Consider the following 19,958-nt stretch of genomic DNA (forward strand, 5'->3'; position numbering starts at 1 on the left):
TATGGAGAGAGATAGAGAAATAGAGAGTAGATGAATAGGAACTCTCTTAGGGAACAAACCATACAAAGTAGACAAAAGCATTCTTTTTAGTGGATACCACAAGTGATAAGTAACGATCTACACAGCATCCTAATACAAGCTGGTGTGGCGAAATTAGGTAGCACTGCCAATACCTTGGAAACGAATTATCCAAGATAGGTGGTTGTCAAAAAGTATTGGAAAGACATTAGTCCAGCAATTCGATCGACAATTGTTGACAGTGGTATATATTTGTTTCAAATACAATTAACCCTCACCATTATACTCATGTGATTCCGGGTGTCATTCTTGATACCTGAGCATTTGAGATTAAGAAATAAACGCTTAGACCTTGTTCTGAGAGACCAAAAGTTTAACCCTGTAGCTATAAGAATTACTAAAAACAAAGATAGTTAAACTAAAATTTACTGTTCCTGGGTATAACTTGGTAAAATTTACTGTTATGTCTGGGTATAACAAACGGTTCTCCGAATTCCAAATATTTTAACAACAGGTGCGATCCAGCTGAATAGCACCACTGAGTAATGAAAATGAAATGATATCTTTAAATTTTACGTCCCACGACTATGCCGGTTAGGCTAAAGGAGACGGTGATGATGAGTAATGAATGAAATGGTGGAATGAAGAAAGTGGGAGGAAACAGGAGTACACCGAGAAAACCCACGCACACGGTGTTTGTCCACCACACCACTGAGTAATGGAGATTAAAAACAACAAAGGAAGAAAACAATCTATTTTTAATAATATTGTTTATTATTTAGAAAAAACAATCGCCTGTTTTTTTTCATTATTTTGCCTGCAATAGACCCCTTTTTGGATCAAAAGATTCAATATATTTCAGATGGAAATTTTCTTGTAGGCCTTATATCTGGGGAACTACATATAGGTATACTGTAGCCAAACCAAAACTACCACTTAACTCAGTATGATGTGCTTATTCCGCAAAAAATATGAAATCTCGATTTAGTGTCCATTCAAAATTTTTGTGGTCCGTAATCAAAAAAAAAAAAAAAAAAACAATATATTTCATTCAATCAAACATTTTCTTGTACGCCTTATATCTGGAGAACTACATACAGTGCAGCGAAACCAAAACTACCACTTATCTCAGTATGATGTCCTTATTCCGTAAAAATACGAAATCTTGATTTAGGGGCCATTCAAAATTTTTGTGGTCCCTGATCCAAAAAATCCAATATATTTCATTCAATCAAACATTTTCTTGTACGCCTTATATCTGGAGAACTACATATAGTGCAGCCAAATCAAAACTGTCACTTAACTCAGTATGATGTGCTTATTCCGTAAAATATACGGAAATTCGATTTAGAGGCCATTCAAAAATTTGACTCCTGACCCAACATCTAATTATTGGCCAAGATCGCAATCTTTTGATCCATTTTTTGGATCATTCTTAAAATTCTTGTTTTCCTCGTACAAACCATTTTTTTTTTTTTTTTTTTTTTGTATTCTTTTCCTTACAATAATATACGTTGAACATAAAATTTCAAAAACTGGTTTCCAATATAATAACGAACTTGTAAATCAAATTTGAAGCACTTTCCACGATTAGTTTAAAAAATAAAATGTTTTGAACTTTAAAAATCGTTTCCTGAAAAATTAGTAAAAAGGGTCATCCCCTTTTCTCACTGTGCTCTTCAATTATTATGCGTGTACAGTATGTTAAAGTTTACATGAACATTAGTGAACGTATTTATACAAGTAAAACAAATATCAAACGTGAAAAAAGTGTAGTGGTTCTCAAGAGGAAAACCAGAGCCAATTAAGTTGAAAATAAAAATAAATCAGGAGGGAAATCAAAATTATTTTAAAGAACCTAAGAAGGTAACCAGAAGTTAAAATGATTATTTAATATTTTTTTTAATGTAAACACACAGGGTGGACATTTATCTTGATCATCTGCTATAACGGAGAAACCAAAAGAGGAAGAAAGCGAAACTTTGCAGGAAAGAACTATAGGAAGGGGGACATCATTGCGTGTATTAAAGAGAAAGGCCCCAAAACAGTGTTGCCAACCCAATATAAAGTTATATTTTTTTTTTCAAATGGCACTACTTCAAGTTATTACATATTTCAAATCAACATGTCAAACGTAAACTTAAAATACCATATTTATTATTTAGTGTTGCAAACAAAGCATGTTACAGTATCACAAACATCCAAAGCTCGGAAGCCTCCAACGCACATGAAGCACAACGGAGGTACACAGGATAATGAACATCGAAAGTGCTTTAGCGTTTATACTATGGTCATGGCATGACTTGTTTCGAATGAATAGGAACGAAGTTACCAGGGCTTGAAAAAAAAATTTTGAAAGCCTTTATTTCGAAAAACTGCTGAGATAAGTATCATATCTAGTTACTTGTATGGTTTGTAATGGATGAGGAAATTATTTTGCCGTTTACAGCACTTCGATATCTCAAACCGTTCCAGAGTTATGATAAACATTGTTGAAGTTTGCAACACTGCTTAAATCGTGTAATTGCTAGAGCTTGATGTAATTAGAGCTACTAAAAGCTATTGCTATAATGCTATAGAAGATAAGGGAAAGAATCCTTTTAGATATTTTCCACAAATACGCCATTTTCAGCAGTGTATTGGGTTGACAACACTGTTTCTTCGGTCTTTCTGTTTAATACGTGCTAAGATGTCCCCATCCTTATAGTTGCATCGTGCAAAGTTTCGCTTTTCTCTCTCTTTTGGTTTGTCCATTATAGCGGATGATCAAGATAAGCTATTTACCCTGTATATTATCAAGATCAAACAGTTTGCAATTACACGTTAAGATCTTGTTTTAAACAGTAATAAATAGAGACCGGATGTTTATTCTTTAATATTAAAGATATGACTAAAAATAAAGTTTTAGAGTTTATATGGAAGGTTGTAGTTTCAATTTAAGCAAATTTAATTTGCCTATTTCGTCCCTTACAGCCTAAATAATTGCTTTAGTGCCTAACGTTGCCTATTCTATGCATTTTCTTCAAAATAAAGCTTCATTGGGAAATATAAATTATATACAGTAAAACCTGTTTTCAACGGACCCTTTATTACCGTATTACGCAGACAACGTAAATCAAAACAAGCCTCTTAACGGAAAATTTTAAAATTTCGCAGTGCAGCATTTAGAAAGTTTTTAGATATGCTATGAGAGGTTACATATGTTTCTAGCAAAACAGACAGTGATGTGGAAACCGAAGTAGACACTTTAATAGAGAATTATATGGAAAGTCTGGAAGGAGAAGAGAAGATGGAGGAAGAAGAGAAATAAGGCACTGACTTGGAAGGAGACTGTAAGCTAAAAACTTATCAAGATTCTGTCAAAAGTTTAAAAGAACTGCAACATTTGCCTGAAATGTCGAAATAACACTGACATACTTAGATTTCTCTGGCTAAAGTCACATTGGAAAGTTGAGTAGACAAGCATCGGTGTGAATAGAAAACTCTTCAAGACTATTTGAAAAATTAAGTTGACATGTGTACAGTATTCCTTTTTTCTGTTCTAGGGCTCTCGGGTTCAAACCCTGCTCCCGCCAAGTAAACTTTGTGGTGGACAAACACCGTGTGCGTGGGTTTTCTCGGGGTTCTCCCATTTCCTCCCACTTTCTTCATTCCACCATTTCATTCATCTCTCATCATCACCGTCTCCTTTAGCCTAACCGGCATAACCGTGGGACGTAAAACTCAAAAATTTCATTTCACTTCATTTTCATTTTTTTTTCTGTTCATTTTAAGTTTCGCGTGTATTAATTTGTAGTAGAAGTAAATACTATAAATTGACTAAGGTACGTACATCTTATTTTTATCTCAGTATGTTCATTACATGCAATCATGCTTTCTTTCATAGATCTACTTTTGTTAACCGGAAACCTATTTTTAAAGGAAATTTTTACGAGTCTCATTCGATTCCGTTGAAGACAGGTTTTACTATATATATATATATATATATATATATATATATATATATATATATATATATGTGTGTGTGTGTGTGTGTGTGTGTGTGTGTGTGTTTGTGTGTGTGTGTGTGTGCGTGCGTTGTTATAAAAATATATACATGGAATGCATGTCAAGCTTCGTTTTTAATTGTATTGAGAATTTATCCTCATTATTTCGAGTTACATTTTAGTGCCTATTTTACTGCCTATTTTTTTTAAATTTTAAGTGACTATTTGCCTGCCTATTTTCCGGATTTTTGATGCCTAAAAATCCGATCTCTAGTAAAAAAGTTCCTTATGTAGTGATTCCCAGCCGATGTGTCACGAAGTCCTGTAGGGTTTGTCTCGAAATTTTAGAATTTACAACATTTTAGAAAAAATGAAATAAATTTTCTCAGTTAAACATCCCACGCGTATGCTCTTTACGCTAAGGGACACGAATGATTAACGCAAGTGAATAATGATAAATGAATTAATGGAACGAAATATGGAACGAAACGAAATGAAATGAAATACAATCTTTGAGTGTTACGTCCGACGTATCTGCCGGCTAGGCTGAAGGAGACGGTGATGATGAGAAATAAATGAAAATGGTGGAATGAAGAAAGTGGGAGGAAACGGCAGAACTCCGAGAAAACTCACACACACGGTGCTTGCCTTCCAAAGTCCACTCGGTGCGAGCTAACATCAAACCAGGAACTCCAAGCACCAGAGGCAAGCGCTCTTACACTGAGCTATCGTGCACTCCTTAGAAAATTTTAGAATTTAATAATTAGTTGAAGACAGACTGTACCATTCAACGCCTCCAGCGCCAGAAATACTGCTCAGTACTACACAGAGAAAAATATGTTCTCCGTACAGCGCTATATTGTACAAATATACGGTATCCTCTTGCTTGCTATAGAAATCAGTACGGAGCATACGTTATCCGTATGCTACATAGGCACTTCCCTTAGATTTTACATTATGCCGTTGCAGGATATCAGATATCTAACAGTTTTCCGTATATCACATGCATATACTTATGTCCTTCGTTAGCTATATGTTATATGCGTTCAATTGTATGTGAGATCCTGACCGCCTAAATTGTTTCATACGGAAAGCAAGTATAGATGGAACACTTATACGAAAAGTATTATAAAACATGCGTTTTCAGCTATACGTCTGCTCTACGTTAAGTCCAAAAACTACAGGAATTACGCAGGTAACCTATTTTTTTAAGTACATTTTTTTTCTCAGTGTACATAGAATTTCTAGTTTAAAGAAACTTACAGTCTAATACTACTATAATGTATATGATTATTAATAATATATCAAACAAATGTGTCACTATGTCATAGATCGTTCTGTAAAGTGTATCGACGTGACAAACATCTTGGCGTTTGAAGGCGGCGCTCCAAGTTCCCTTTAAATGCTGCTAGCAAATGAGAGGCCAGCGGTATTGCCACGTTTATTTTGTATACATCCACGTCTATCCTCTGCCACCTGATCACACTGTAGTTCGTCTGCTTAGCCAAGCCATAGCCACACCCCTTTCTCACTCGGCAACATCGCGTCAGAGCTTGCGTTTTATTCGTTTAGCTGAAATGTCAAGATGTTTGTCACAGGCTTTAGTGAGTAATTTGTGCCTACATACAAGGGATGAGATATACATACTCGCTAGACACTTTGCGAACGTTTTTTGTTAGTAATTAAGCGATAACTCTGTTCCAAGAGGCATTAGTCAGTAGGTTTTAGAATACGAATATATTTATACATCTAACCGTAGACACAATAAGCCGTATCCAGAGTCATTTTGACGCGTGATTAGTGCCATACTAAAGAGTTCGACTAACATAAGGTTCCTGTAGTAGTCAGGCCCTTACTATGACGTTAATCATACTTCAAAACGACTCTGCATAAGGCGGAATAAATTTACTGTTGAACTGTTCAAAGTGAAAATACTTTGTCGTTAATTTTACTCGTTTGCCGATAGAGGCGCAGCAACATTTTTAGAATACGCCCCAGACGTTTACAGAATTGTTGATAGATGTAGCATTTCCCGTTCTGTTGAGTTCAAACACAACAATCAGAAGTTGACATAAATTAAATGTATTATTTCTGAAGCAAATAGAATAATAATTATTTTGTTGGTATAAGCTATGAAATCAACCAATATTATGTTATGGTAGGTCATCCTAGAATCTAGAACAACAGTTCTCAATAAAAATATGCTACAACTAACTAAGAAATCAAATTAAACCTGAAATGCATGTAGCACAAGAAAAAGGCATTTTTGATTTTTCTTCTTTTTTTATTATTTTTGAAGAGACATATGGGTATTTTAAGCCCGCGTCTCTAATAATCTAACCCAATATAAATAAAATAAACAGTTTGATTGTGTGGCTGTGTCTGTGTCTGTGTGCGGCCTGAGGACCAGAGGAGTGGACCTAGAGTTACCAATTTTGGTTACGGGTACGTTGGTCCAGGTCCAAACCAGGACGAAGCGTTTTTTTTCTATTCTTTTTAATTCGCACAAGGTGGGTCTCCGAGGGGTGTTTACCGGAACAGTACAATTACTAGAAAATGAACGATATTAGTGTCAAATTCATAGTTTTCTCGGTCGCTGAGATCAATGGTGACACTTCCATTAGCGATGACTTTCAGATTCAACTACCATTGTATGATTACTGGTGGGTGGGGGTTAACGAGGCAGGTAAAAATAATCAACAATGACCGATATTAGTGTCAAATTCATAGTTTTCGCGGTCGCTGAGACGAACGGTGATACTGCTACTGGCGTTGACTTGCAAATAAGCCCCCATCGGCTGGGGACGTGAGGCTTTTTTTTTATATATATATTTCGAACCAGGCGGTCTCAGGGGGCGTTTACAGGGATATGTAAAAGTAGTATAAAATGACCGATATTTTTTTCTTTCGTTGTTCACTTTGTTTGCATAGATATTTTATCTGATCCATGCGAAGAATGGGTATTTCAGCTAGTTCTTAATAATCTTCAATGCTAGAAGCTAACTTATACGTTTCTTTAACTTCAGTTACCCTTTTCAGCTACTAGGCTATGCAAGACATAGACATATAGATTAAGGTAATACCGGAACGCCTTCATTCCTCTGAGCCAGGAATCGAACCCAGAACCACGTGAACATAACGTACGTGCGCTAACTACCAGACCAGCAGGTAGAGCAGAAATTCTTAAGAATGGGTTGTATGTATACAATAATCCTAATTCTTTCTATATATAAAACTACACGAATTGACATAAATAAAATGGTACTTCCGGTTCATATGGAAAGTTGAAATTTGGCATGATTGTAGCTTTCTGGGACTAACCCACAGGAAAATTGCCAAAACTGAATAATTTTAAGTCTTAGGGAGTCTAAAGGGGGGATGAATTGAGTTGGTTTTGAGTTTAACGTCCCTTTCAGGAGCGAGGCTATATGAGACGTGTACCTACTGATTAACGTGGAATCCGATGCACATGACCTCCCACCGGGAGTCAAACGCGGATTCGCCAAGCCAAAGGCGCGAACGATAACCGCTTTGCCACGAAAGGACTCTAAAGATTGTATGAAGAAATTCCCCATGGTATATAAATAGACGTTATTTTAGACATATAATATCAGGTTCTTGAATATTTGGAATTAGAATAGAAACTTGAAATTCGGTATGCTTGTAGGTTCTCGTTAGAGTTACCTGCACAAGTGACCAAAAATAAAAATTTCAAACTTTAGTGGGGATTTTATGGGCAATGGAAAAACTTTTCCCATGTAAGTTATATGGAACATCTTCTGCATCACAAAATTTTCAGGCACTTCCTGTAGGGCTACAAAGATTAAATTTGGAACGATTGTAGCCTTCAGGAAGTAACCCACAGAAAAATTGCGAAAAGTGAATATTTTTGGATTTTTAGGGGTCTGAAGGGGAAATGAAAAATCTCCCTGTTATTTACATGGACGTTTTCTTGGAATATAAAATATTATCTTTTAGGTAGTTGAAATAGAAAAACAAATTTGAAATTCGATAGAATTTTGGGTCTGAGGTGCAAGGCAGTAGGCCGATCAAACACGGGGGTCTGGGGGCAAGATCCCCAGCTGGTCAAAGGCTAGTATAAATATCTATAAAAGAAGAAGTAAGTGGCTTTTAATCAGCGAAGACAAACTACTAAATATAAACGTGAAATTTGAACAAAATACTACTTTTGTCAAGAGATTAAAGAATAAAGTAGAAGTTTTAGAAAGATAAATATCTATAGCTGAAGTACCCATTCTTTCCATGAGTCAGATAAAATATTTATGTGAAGAAACTCAACAACGAAAGACAAACAATATGGGTCATTTTCTACTATTTTACATATCCCGGTAAACGCCCCCTGAGATCCCCTGGTTCGAATTTCGAAAAAAAAAACGCCTTTCGCCCACAGCGATGGGAGATGTATTTGGAAGTCAACGAATGTAGGTGTATGACCATTCCTCTCAGCGACCGCGGAAACTATGCGTTTGACACTGATATCGGTCATTTTGGATTATTTTTGCTGTCTCGGTAACAAAAATAATCCAAAATGACCGATATCAGTGTCAAACGCATAGTTTCGCGGTCGCTGAGAGGAATGGTCATACACCTAGATTGTTGATTTTCAAATACTTCCCATCAGCAGTGGGCGAAAGGCGTTACTGATTAATGTGGAATCCGAACCACATGATCTCCCGCTGGAGGTCGAACCCGGGTCTCGCACGCCAAAGGCGCGTACGCTAACCGCTTAGCCAAAAAGGAGCTCTTAATGCATTCGGAATTTCACCATTCATCTCAGCGACCACCAAAACTATGGATTCGACACTAATATCGGTCATTTTCTACTACTTTTACATGTCCCGGTAAACGCCCCCTTGAGACCCCTCTGGTTCAAATTTTGAAAAAAGTTATTCGTCTTGGTCCGGGCCTGGACCAAGGTGCCCTTTACCAAAATTTGGTAACTCTCGGTTCAATCGCCTGGTTCCCAGGCCGCACACAGTCACACAGACAGATACGCAAACGAACTCTTTATTTTACTTATATTCGATTAGATAAGGGGGTAAATGGGGGTTCATGACTTTTCCCCAAGAATAGTGTATCTCATATTGTAGATAGGAACGTGAAACTTGGCATAAAAACTCACCATTTAAAATATAAAACTTCTCCCTTTCCCCTTAGAAGCGTTCTTGAAAATTCCGCACCTAAGGGGAAAAGGAGCAATTTCTATAGTAGACCTATTTAAATTTTCCCATTATTTGTTTTCAAAATTCCAACTGCAAGGAATCAAATAAATTGCAGATACAAAATTCGCCATTTGAACTGTTAACTAAAAATAATGGAATATATATTTCAGAATTGGCGATGCAACTAGCTAGTTGTCGCCCGTGGCAAGAACTCACTTTAGCGCCCCCGGCCCTGACCAACCAAACCAAAACACTCCCTTACTTCACTTCACATAGTAATTCTCCTATTCTATTTTTCTTCAAATGGTAAAGCATAGCTTGATTTCAAAATTGCAATACACAATTTAGTTTCTATTACAATTTAAAACACCAAACTAATCTATATTTCATTGCCAAATAATCTGAGAGTAGCATGCTTGACCTATTCTTATCGTCTTATCATCATAATTGAAAATCGCAATGTTTTTGGAATTATATCGGTATGTGTATATGTGTAGAATTAATCAACAGTCTGTTGCTTTAGAATAGAATATTTAATCATGACAAACAGTCAAGTTGCTGACTCGAATATTATACTTGGATATTTAGCAAATCTCTTAAATCGATGTAAGTGAAATAAAAACACAAAAGACTGGAATCAAAATTTAACTTTCCGGCCTCTTTTGGCTGCAAAGGTTTTAAAATGTCCTCAAACGATAGCTTTGAAGATAACTTATGCTCTATGGCAGTGTTTCTCAAAGTGTGGGTATCTACCCATTGGTGGGTCGTGGGCCGTTTTTTGGTGGGTCACGAGAAGTTTTTGCTTTTTTTTTAATGAAAATTTTATTTTGATACAAAAACACATTGTGAAGTACTATTCAGAAAATGAAAATTGGAAGCGTTTGTTAATGAGGTAAAATCTAAGTGGTTACTCAGAGCCCTGCCGTGTTGTACAGTCAGTAGAGGTGCTGGATTAGGATGGAAAGAGAATGGAAGGGTAAAATTCTGCCATGGGGTAATCCATTGCGTCGGGAGTACCGTAGCTCTATTACCTTTCTATGGAAACATTTTAACTCTTTAACCCTCTTTGCGCATGCGTACAATTTCATATAACAGATACAGTTATTGTGAAAGAAATTTTCATTACACTTGGTCAGTCGTCACCGACTGATATTCTCGTACCGACAGAGCACTATTACAACTTAGTTTGAAAGTGGGATATTTACGATAAACATAAAAGAAACCAACTAAATTTTGATTTTTAAAAATTTAAGTATCGAGCTTTACTTGGTAACATTGTGGTCGCTCGGGGTGTCCACAACTTCCCCAAATAAATTTCACGTTAATCACTCATACGGGCTGTTATTGAACGAACTGAAATAAATACAGCTGTCTGTTCATACCTCTTCCTAACTTGGTGGGTCACAAAATAGTTTTTTTTTATTATTTAATGTGGGTCGCAGTAACAACAAGTTTGAGAACCACTGATCTATGGATATGATCATATGGTTGGTGAGTCGTTGTTCTGTTAAGTTTCTGGGGTATTTTTTTTTTATGATCTTTAGTTTCCTAATACTCCTTTCCTTGCTTTACAGTTAAAATAAATATTTACCCAGTTTTCGCCCCCAAATCCGGCGAACGGAACCCAAGCCCCGTTTGCCCCCCTTAGTTACGTCACTGCTCAGAACGTAAGTTCATTAACAGATAATTTAATTGAGGAATTTCTAATGTATAAAACGAATTGAATTGTTAAAAATCGACAAATTTTGATACTGTGACATTTTTTTTAAAATCTGTTTTTGAGATATCTTCACTGACATTGAGACTTTGTGAACAACCAAATATTAATATAACAGAATGAGATTTCTAACTTAACTAACATGTTAAAATTTTAATGTCCTGAATTACAAAAGTAAAACGAAGATTTTGCCGCCTTCTCGAAACAACATTTTTAAAGATCCTCTAGTTTACATACATAAATATAGAAAAATAGATTTACGTTATCTTCCAGTGATCAAAATGAAAATACTTTTGCACTAGTTTTGCCGATAGGAGTGCGCCAACACTTTAGAATATATTCCAGACCTTTCCAGAATTGTTTGTAGATGTCGCTTTTCTTCATGTTTATGAAATCAAACAAAATAATCAAAAATTAACCTAAACTAAATGTATTATCTCTGAAGCAATTAGAATAATAATTATTCTGTTTGTATAAGCTATGAGTTAAGCAGTATTAAATTATGGTAGTTCTCGTAAGGATCTACAGCAATCGCTCTGAATAGAAATATATCATGACCAACTTAGAAATGAACTTGAACATCAAACGGATGTTACCAGAGGAAGAAACAGCTTTTTCCTTTTCTCTTTCTATTTTTGTTTATTTTTGCAGAGACATATGGGTAACTTAAGCCCGCGTCTCTAATACTTGTTACTAATCTTTTATGGTAGTGGTTTTCAACCTAATTTCTACCACGACCCCATTTCATCACATCCTCTTGCTAGCGATCCCCTTATAATTTCTGATTTGTAATAAGCTTGTGTGGGATTTTTAATATACCTACTTGCTGAACCTGCCCTCTCTACCAGCGCATCATTCATAGATGAGCATGAATCTCCTCGTCATTCCTCACAACATCTGTGCATGTCTCTTTACAGACACAAGTTAAAAACTCTTCATAAAAATCGCAAGCGATACCACAAAGGGGAGATTTCTCGATTTTTTTTCAATATCTCGCACCGTTTGCAAGATTTGAGCCTACTTCCGTTTGGAGTTTCTAATTCGTGTATGATCAGTATTTTTTTCTTCTTACATACAGTATGAAATAAGCAAATACATTACATACACAATTAATTCTATGTCAGTGATATGGTATTTATTGGGCAAACCACTCCGAACAATAAATATTAATCTTAGGCTGGAGAAATGATTATCGTTCATTTCTAATTATCATTTGGCCATGAAACAAACGTCTGAGAGATATACAACCCTTGTATACAACTATGTGGTGTTGGAATGTATAACTCATAGGATAGGGCGCTTTACTTTTTAAAAAGAATTCAACATTTCCAATGTACCTCTAAAAATGTAATAAAGAAATATCAGCCACATTTTTTTAAAAATATGCAATTAGAACTGGACAATCTTTACAAAATTTGGAATCGACGACACGTTTCTAGCACTTGAGGTTGTCGAGATCCAGTCAGTGATGCTATTTGGAGGGAAATTTCCCGCTCCGGTGTGTCACGCAGCCCATAGGGTGTATCACGAAACTTTAGAATTTGAAATTCACGAAATATTTAATAATTCATTAAAAATAAATTTGAGACAGACTGTACTGTACCACTCAATGGCTCTATACTAAGTTCAACATAGCCATTACTTATATTTATTTCATTTAAATTATCAGTATTAATAATTAAAAACATAATAAAGTGTATCACAATGCCACAGACGCTCAGTAAAGTGTGTCGTCAGTGGAAAAAGGTTGGGAACAGCAGACTTAGAATATGCATTTTAATGAGAGAAAAAAAAACAGTCCGAAGTAGTTGACAACAAGACTATATCCAAAAATTTATTTCAAACATTTCAGCCGTTTTTCCGTGATTAGATCAGACAGAAGATAACTTTCTCTTTTATACAGTATACCAACGTATTAATCCGCGTGTATTTTTCATCTCCTCCTCTCCCTTCCTTCCATTTCTCTTCGTCTTCGATATTGAATGCAATTGAATAGCACAAACACAATTTCGAAGTGTCACGCTCGATAGTTCCCCTTAGGATATGCAATTCCAAAATCTTATCCTATTTACAGTCTAGGGTGCTAGGATATTATTTATACAAAATTACAAGGATCTACTAGTAATTAGAATACCCCATCCCCAAAATCTCGTCCTATTTGCAGCCTAGAGAGCAAGCTGAATATTTATACAGCATTGAAGGCTCTACGCAGTGGCGTATTTAGTAGAGCTTCCGGGCTTAAGCCCCCCGAAATCTTACTTACTATAGTAAAGTATATGAAATATCTTGCAGAATTTTCACATTTTCAGGCAAAGACCCCCCCCCCCCGAAACAAAATCGTAAATACGCCACTGGTTCTACGCCTTATAGTTTCGGAGATTTGATGAACATACACAAAAATATATAAGCCCACATACCCCCTTAGGATATGATATTCCCAAACCACCGTCATATTTGTGAACTAGGCTGGAGGGAAAATACGGAAACTTTCAAGGTTCTGCATAATAGTTTCGGAGATCTAGCAACGAAAACTTTCGTTTGGAAGGTGCAGTCCTAGGGTGTGTGAAGGTAATGCCTGTAGCCAAGCACCTGAAATTAATGATGAGGAGGCGAGAAGTCTAGCCTTATCCTCTTGACTGTCTGCTTCTTGTAATAACACTGATTGATATAATTTGATGATTGGCTTGTCCCAAATTGATTGCGAACTTCTGCCCGTTATTTCAGGAGGGCCTACAAACCAATTAGGTTAGACCAGTCAGATATGCAGTCTTGGACATCGGATTCTATGTGAGGCTCATTCAGTTGTTTGAGGAATATCTCAATGGTATGCCGGGAGCCATAGAACGACGCTAAAAATGAAGGATACGCCAAATCTACAACTCGACGAATACCAAGACCTCCAGAATCAACTGGAAGGGAGGCCAGTATCCATGCGTTGCTATTTAGGTTACAGTTGAGTAACGATTCCAGTCCACATTTCAGAACGGTGTCAGACTTTTCTAGTAATCGACTTCACGCCAAGAAGTAGAACAGCGTAAAAAATAGATTATTCTTGGTATGGAGAACGACGCACGAAGGAGATAAAAAGCTGAATGTGCGGAGACTAGGGCCAGACGTGACAAGAAAAAATCTAACTTTTTAGTTTTCTCGACTAACAAATTACGCGGTGCCTCAGGTGAAAGGGCTGCACCAAGTAGAAAGGTTGACGAGGTTGTGATAAGTTGTATTCCCGGTGCTGAATTTTTAAATTGTGAATATAACACTTCCATTTGATCTTGCGAAATTCCTAAAAATCCTACTTCACATTTTATAAAATTTAAATGTAGTCCGATGTCTGCTGCCATAGTTCGAGTATTGTGTAGTTCACTTATAACTGTGTCAGGATCTCCTGCTATGGTGCCATCATCTAAGTACCAGATATTTAATTCAGTGTTAATCCTAGACACTATGGACTGAATTGTCATGGCGAACAAAGCGGGACCTAGAGGATCGCCTTGTTGTACTCCACGTTGCGAGAGTATAAGCTTATCACCTATAAATAGGTTACTTGGTTGCGCATAACATTGATATACATAGTGATAAATCGATGGAAAATTTGTTTTAATTGTGAGTAGCATAGCGTCTCGGTTCAGTTCATTAAAAGCGCTACGAAAGTCTAATTTCAGAAAAGCCTTTTGTTGTGAATGGGGAGTAGAAAAGTAAATGCGAGCTGAATGTGCTGCGGCTTCGGCTCCATTAAGAACGCATACTCCCAATTGGTTCGGGTAAAGGAAACTTACGACGGATTATTTAATTCTGGAACATATAACTTTTGCTGATATTCTTCTCCAAATGTTCCCCACTGCAATTGGTCGAATACCACCGCTCTTCTTATTCTCCTTAAGGGTGCTTCTCCTTAACTGCTTCTAAAACAGATGCATTAGGTGTGGCGATGATATCTTCAGAAATTAGTAATCTGACTGCGCCTCTTATGTCTCCATCGTTGAGGTTGTTTTCGACTCTTGGTGTTAAAGGATGTTGAGTTAGAAGAATATTGAGATTTTCGTTTGTATTTTTTTTTTTTTTTTTTTTTTTTTAATAATCATGGAGTAACGCATCTCGGTGAGAATCATCCCATTTTCAAACTCGTTGCTTGACCCAAGTCGTTAAGTTTTTAACTTGATCTGATTGTGACAGAACATTGAATACTGCATACGGGAATAATAACAAATCCATCCATGCGTTTCTGTTTACAATAAGACGGATGACATCATAGAGAGAGGTAGCTACAGATGACCGAGCGCCTCTTGGGACTCTTCTTAGTAAAGGAACGGAGGATTTTAGTTCGGCTATTAGGTTGCAAAAGTCGGAGATCAGATGTTTTTCGTTGTGATTATCGCATTCAATTCCATTTGATGAAGAACGATTATAATTTAGAGATGACTTCCATTTTGATATGGAAGGCTTTTTTTTTTTTTTTTTTTTTTTTTACGGAGAGTTTGATGACTTTTGCTAAAGTGAATAGCAAGTCCTCTTTGATTGGCCAGATGTTTTTTCACAATGAGGGCAGGATACATATTTTTCATCGTATGAAAAATTATCTAATTCATCATTGTTTGTAACTGACACGCTTCCAATGTCAGAAACTTCCTCTATATTGTGACTCTCCTGGCAGCAATCATTGGAGATTAGATGATTTACGTCATCATAACTTGGATCAAGCCTCTGCTGGTCAGCCGCTACAATTGCGCAAACACAACATATTTTGTTTATTTATATTTATATTTATATCTATATTTATATTTATACGAAATTTAGAGAAAGTAGTCCTAGGTCATACTCCCGGAACACACTCCTTGGTCATTGACACTGACCCATCCAAAAATGTGTAGTTTCGGTGATGAAAATGGCGCTAAACTTCCAGAAATAGCAAAATAAATAAATAAATAAATAAAAATGAATTGCTGAGATTAATAAACTTGCAACAGAGGCCGGGGGTCATAGTTTAATAAAAATATTTTATTTCTTTGAGAAAGAAACATGTAGCTATGTACATTTTGAAAGATATACCTTCAAACGCAGTACAACAGTATAAATATGAAAAATGAAATACGGAAAATATTCCTCCTATTGTTGGTTTCGATATGACAACAATTGCTGTTACAGAAATATAGATAACTGCTGAGTGAATATTTACAAACACGCGATCTAAATCTTTTGATATTTTCCATAAGCTATATAGCAACTTCTTTAAGTTTTACGTCCAACGGTTATGCCGGTTAGGCTACATATAGCAACTTCTGTAGTGCATGCAAGAAGCAACTGTTTGGAGTGCTTGAACCTATTGCGTTCCTCTAAAAAATAAAAGATGGATCTTTTCGATCATAGTATTTTAGATGAGTCAGTGGTGTCCACGGACTTTTTAATATGGATATCGATATCCTACTTCGTGCAGAGGAAGCACTGGAGGACGGTTCAAATACAAGAGTGAAGACAATAGTTTCTCCAGACGTAGACGGAACAGATCGTCTCTGTGATCAGGTACTTCAGGATCTTTTAGATAAAGACATCGCTCATGCGTTTGAGGCAGATGAGGACCCAGCTATCAAATTTCTTCATCTTCCTAGGGGCGGACATACAAAGTAAAAAAGGAAAAAAAAAGGGAACAAAAAGGATGTCGTCGAAGAAGTAATAGATTAAAAACAAAGCAGAAAGACTGGAGTGCAAAAGTTGTGAACACTGTTGAAGCGATTCGAAATGGTTTACAAGAAAGAGTGCCAATAACCTTGAAAAAGTTAAAATAAACTTTTGAAAGAAATTATGGCGAAATGACAGGAAAAACTGAATTGAAGTTTATATCTGCTATGAAACATTTACTGAGAAATAATAAACTGCTTAACATAAGGGGAGTTGGTTTGAGGGGGTCGTTCTCTATAAATACAATTATTCAGAACTAAACTTAATGCATTTCTGTTTCATTATCATTGTATAAGAACGTATTATGTTTATGGAAAAAAATATCGATATATCTTAAGACTGGTGTCTAAATGTTGTATTTTTTTTAAAAAAAAAGCAATTAATTATATAATAAAGGAAAATAATAGAAAATATAAACGCATTACAAAACCTAATACAAAAACTAACCTAAATAAAAACAAAAATAAGAACTGACCAAACAAAATAATTAATACTACTTATCTTGATACAGCTTCGGCTATATATTGGGTTGGCCACAGGTTCGATTCCACACTTTCTCAGCCAGCCATTCCACACCATGAAAAGAAAATCTTTCAGTTTCACGTCACATGTTATCTTTTTTAGGCTAAGGGAGACGATGATTAGGCAAATGAATGATGATGGGAGAATTGGTGGAGTGATAAATTGGAAGGAAACAGGAGTACCCGACAAAACCCACGGAAACGATGTTGTCCACCACAAACTTACTTAGGCGGAGATCGAACCAGGAACCCCACGCACCAGAGGTAAGCGCTCTACCACTGAGCCACCGTGCCTCCCCTCATTCACACCAGGCAAATGTCGTGATGGCACCTAACATACTAGTTAAAGGCCGTTACTTTTCTTTCCTATTACTTTCATTATTCCACCCTTCCTCGCATTGTGTACACGCCGAGGGGAGTCATCCCTTATTCTTGATGGGTTTAAGGTCACTGCCACTGAGTTGAGTTGAGTTGAGTTGATTTTGAGTTTAACGTCCCTTTCAGCAGCGAGGCTATATCAGACGGGACCTACTGATGAACGTGGAATCCGAATCACATGAGCTCCCGCCAGGAATCGAACCCGGGTCTCCCACGCCAAAGGCGCGTACGCTAACCGCTTAGCCACGAAGGAGCTTCACAGACACTGACAATAAGCAGAAATATGTATAAATAAATAAGTGTGAATAATAAATCTACATACTATTGGCATCAATTATCCGCTTCGCTGGGTTAAAATAAAAAAGATTAGTAGCTTGTTCCGTTAGCCAGTCACTTTTTACTATTACTGAAATCGGTCAATTTCGATCACTATACATACAGGGTATCTCATAAGTCCCCTGACATATGGTAACTGTTATTGTCAGATATACAAGAGAATGCAACAGAGGAAACCGTTTCCAAATATGATGTTTTCAATCTAAAGTGAAGGAATTTTTCAAATTGGACGAGCCGTCTGGGCTGTACACTCTGTATTCGTCCAATGTTAAATGAAATGAAATTTTGCCATTTAACGGGATCAACAACATAACTGAATAGAGTTACTGTCTGTTATGCTAAAGTGTCGATGGCCAGCCTCTATTTCAAGTTTTAAGTTTAAGTTTTAAGTTCAATTTTAAGTTTAAAATTTGGTTGAGGTACGTTGAACGGTATGGCCTCTAGGAGAGTGTACCTCCAGATACGTTGAGCGGTATGGCCTCTAGGTGATTGTTCCTCCAGATACGTTGAGCGGTATGACCTTTAGGTGAGTCGGTGAGTGTACCTCCAGATACATTGATTTGTATGGCCTCTAGGTGAGTGTACCTCCAGATACGTTGAACGGTATGGCCTCTTGTTGATGTACTTCCAGATACGTTGAACGGTATGCCCTCTAGGTGAGTGTGCCTCCGGATGCATTGAGCGGTATGGCCTGTAAGTGAGTGTACCTCCAGATTTACGCTCCAGAACAAAGCTAACTCAAATTATCTTCTCGCTTTGGAGATGAGAATCAAGACGAGACGATAAGTATCGTTAACATTTCTCGTCTTGTCTCAATTCTCAAAATAGTGTATGTCCATTCTTTAGTAACAATTGCTCTGTAGACTGAATCTTCTGATGTCCAGGAGTATTTCGCTGGAGACTAAGAGTTTAGTTAGCAGATGGGAGATGATTTCGAAACTTTCAAGAAAGAAAAAAAAAAACTCGTTGCATTTGCGAATCTATCTAATATCTTCCCAACGAAACTGATATGTTCGGCGCTTATAATATGAATAATGTTGACATTAATACTCTAATTTACAGGAATAACATTCTTAATTGACGTAATATTAATAATATTAAGTTATAAATGATATATAATTTCCATTTTGATATGCAAAATTTTTGATAGCTAATTTGTATCAAAACTCAAATTAAGTACGCATTTTCCACGCGTAAGTATATACAATGCGTAATGCTAGGATCTTACTCTCTCACGTCAGAGCAGTCGCTGTGCCCCACATACGCTTTCCTAGCTGTGGAACGCGTGGAAAAATTACTCTCTGGATGGACCTCGTACAAATATTTTATATGGGTGTTCTCATATACATTACCATGCCTTAGGGGGGCCAAGCAGGGCGACGGGCCAGGGCGCTGACCTAAAGGGCACAAAATTCGGGAGGAAAAAGGAAATATATATATATAAAATGGAAGGAAAAAATAAAAAGTACTCAAAATGAAAGAAAAGCAGAGTTTATTTTTGAAAATGTTCTTGTGCTTCGCCTACCATTGCTGTGCATCCCGGCTGTTCTGTCGATTTCACTCATATGTACGGGGGTGGAGGGCGTCGTATACTCTGGTCCATCGCGCTGATTTTCCACGCACGGCGCTGTTCATGTACACACCTGTTTTTTTTTCTTTCTTTCTTTCTTTTAATTTTAAAATCAGGATCTAAATCTAAATAATCAATTTCACCTTCCGAACGGGATTTAAACTGTACTCTTCTAAAATCTTTGATATTTCTTCTATATTCATTTCACTTGCTTCAAACAAGACAACTTCTGTAAAACTAAATAGTTTTAGAAACAAAATATTCCACTATATTATCGAAGGTGCTGCAGTCAAACGCAAAAAGGTGACCACAACAATCAACCTGCAAAAGTTCGTTTACTCTTCGCTGGATGTCAGATGAATAGTATTTCTTCAAGAATCGAAAAAATGAAATGAAATTTTGAGTTTTACGTCCCACGGTTATGGCGGTTAGGCTAAAGGAGACGGTGATAATGAGTAATGAATGAAATTAAGAAAGTGGGAGGAAACGGGAGAACCCCGAGAAAACCCACGCACACGGTGTTTGTCCACCACAAAGTTCACTTGGCGGGAGCAGGGTTTGAACCCGAGACCC

The sequence above is a fragment of the Thermobia domestica genome, chromosome 6 (genome assembly GCF_964235325.1).
Source record: "Thermobia domestica chromosome 6, izTheDome1.hap1.1, whole genome shotgun sequence".
Lineage (NCBI taxonomy): Eukaryota > Metazoa > Arthropoda > Insecta > Zygentoma > Lepismatidae > Thermobia > Thermobia domestica.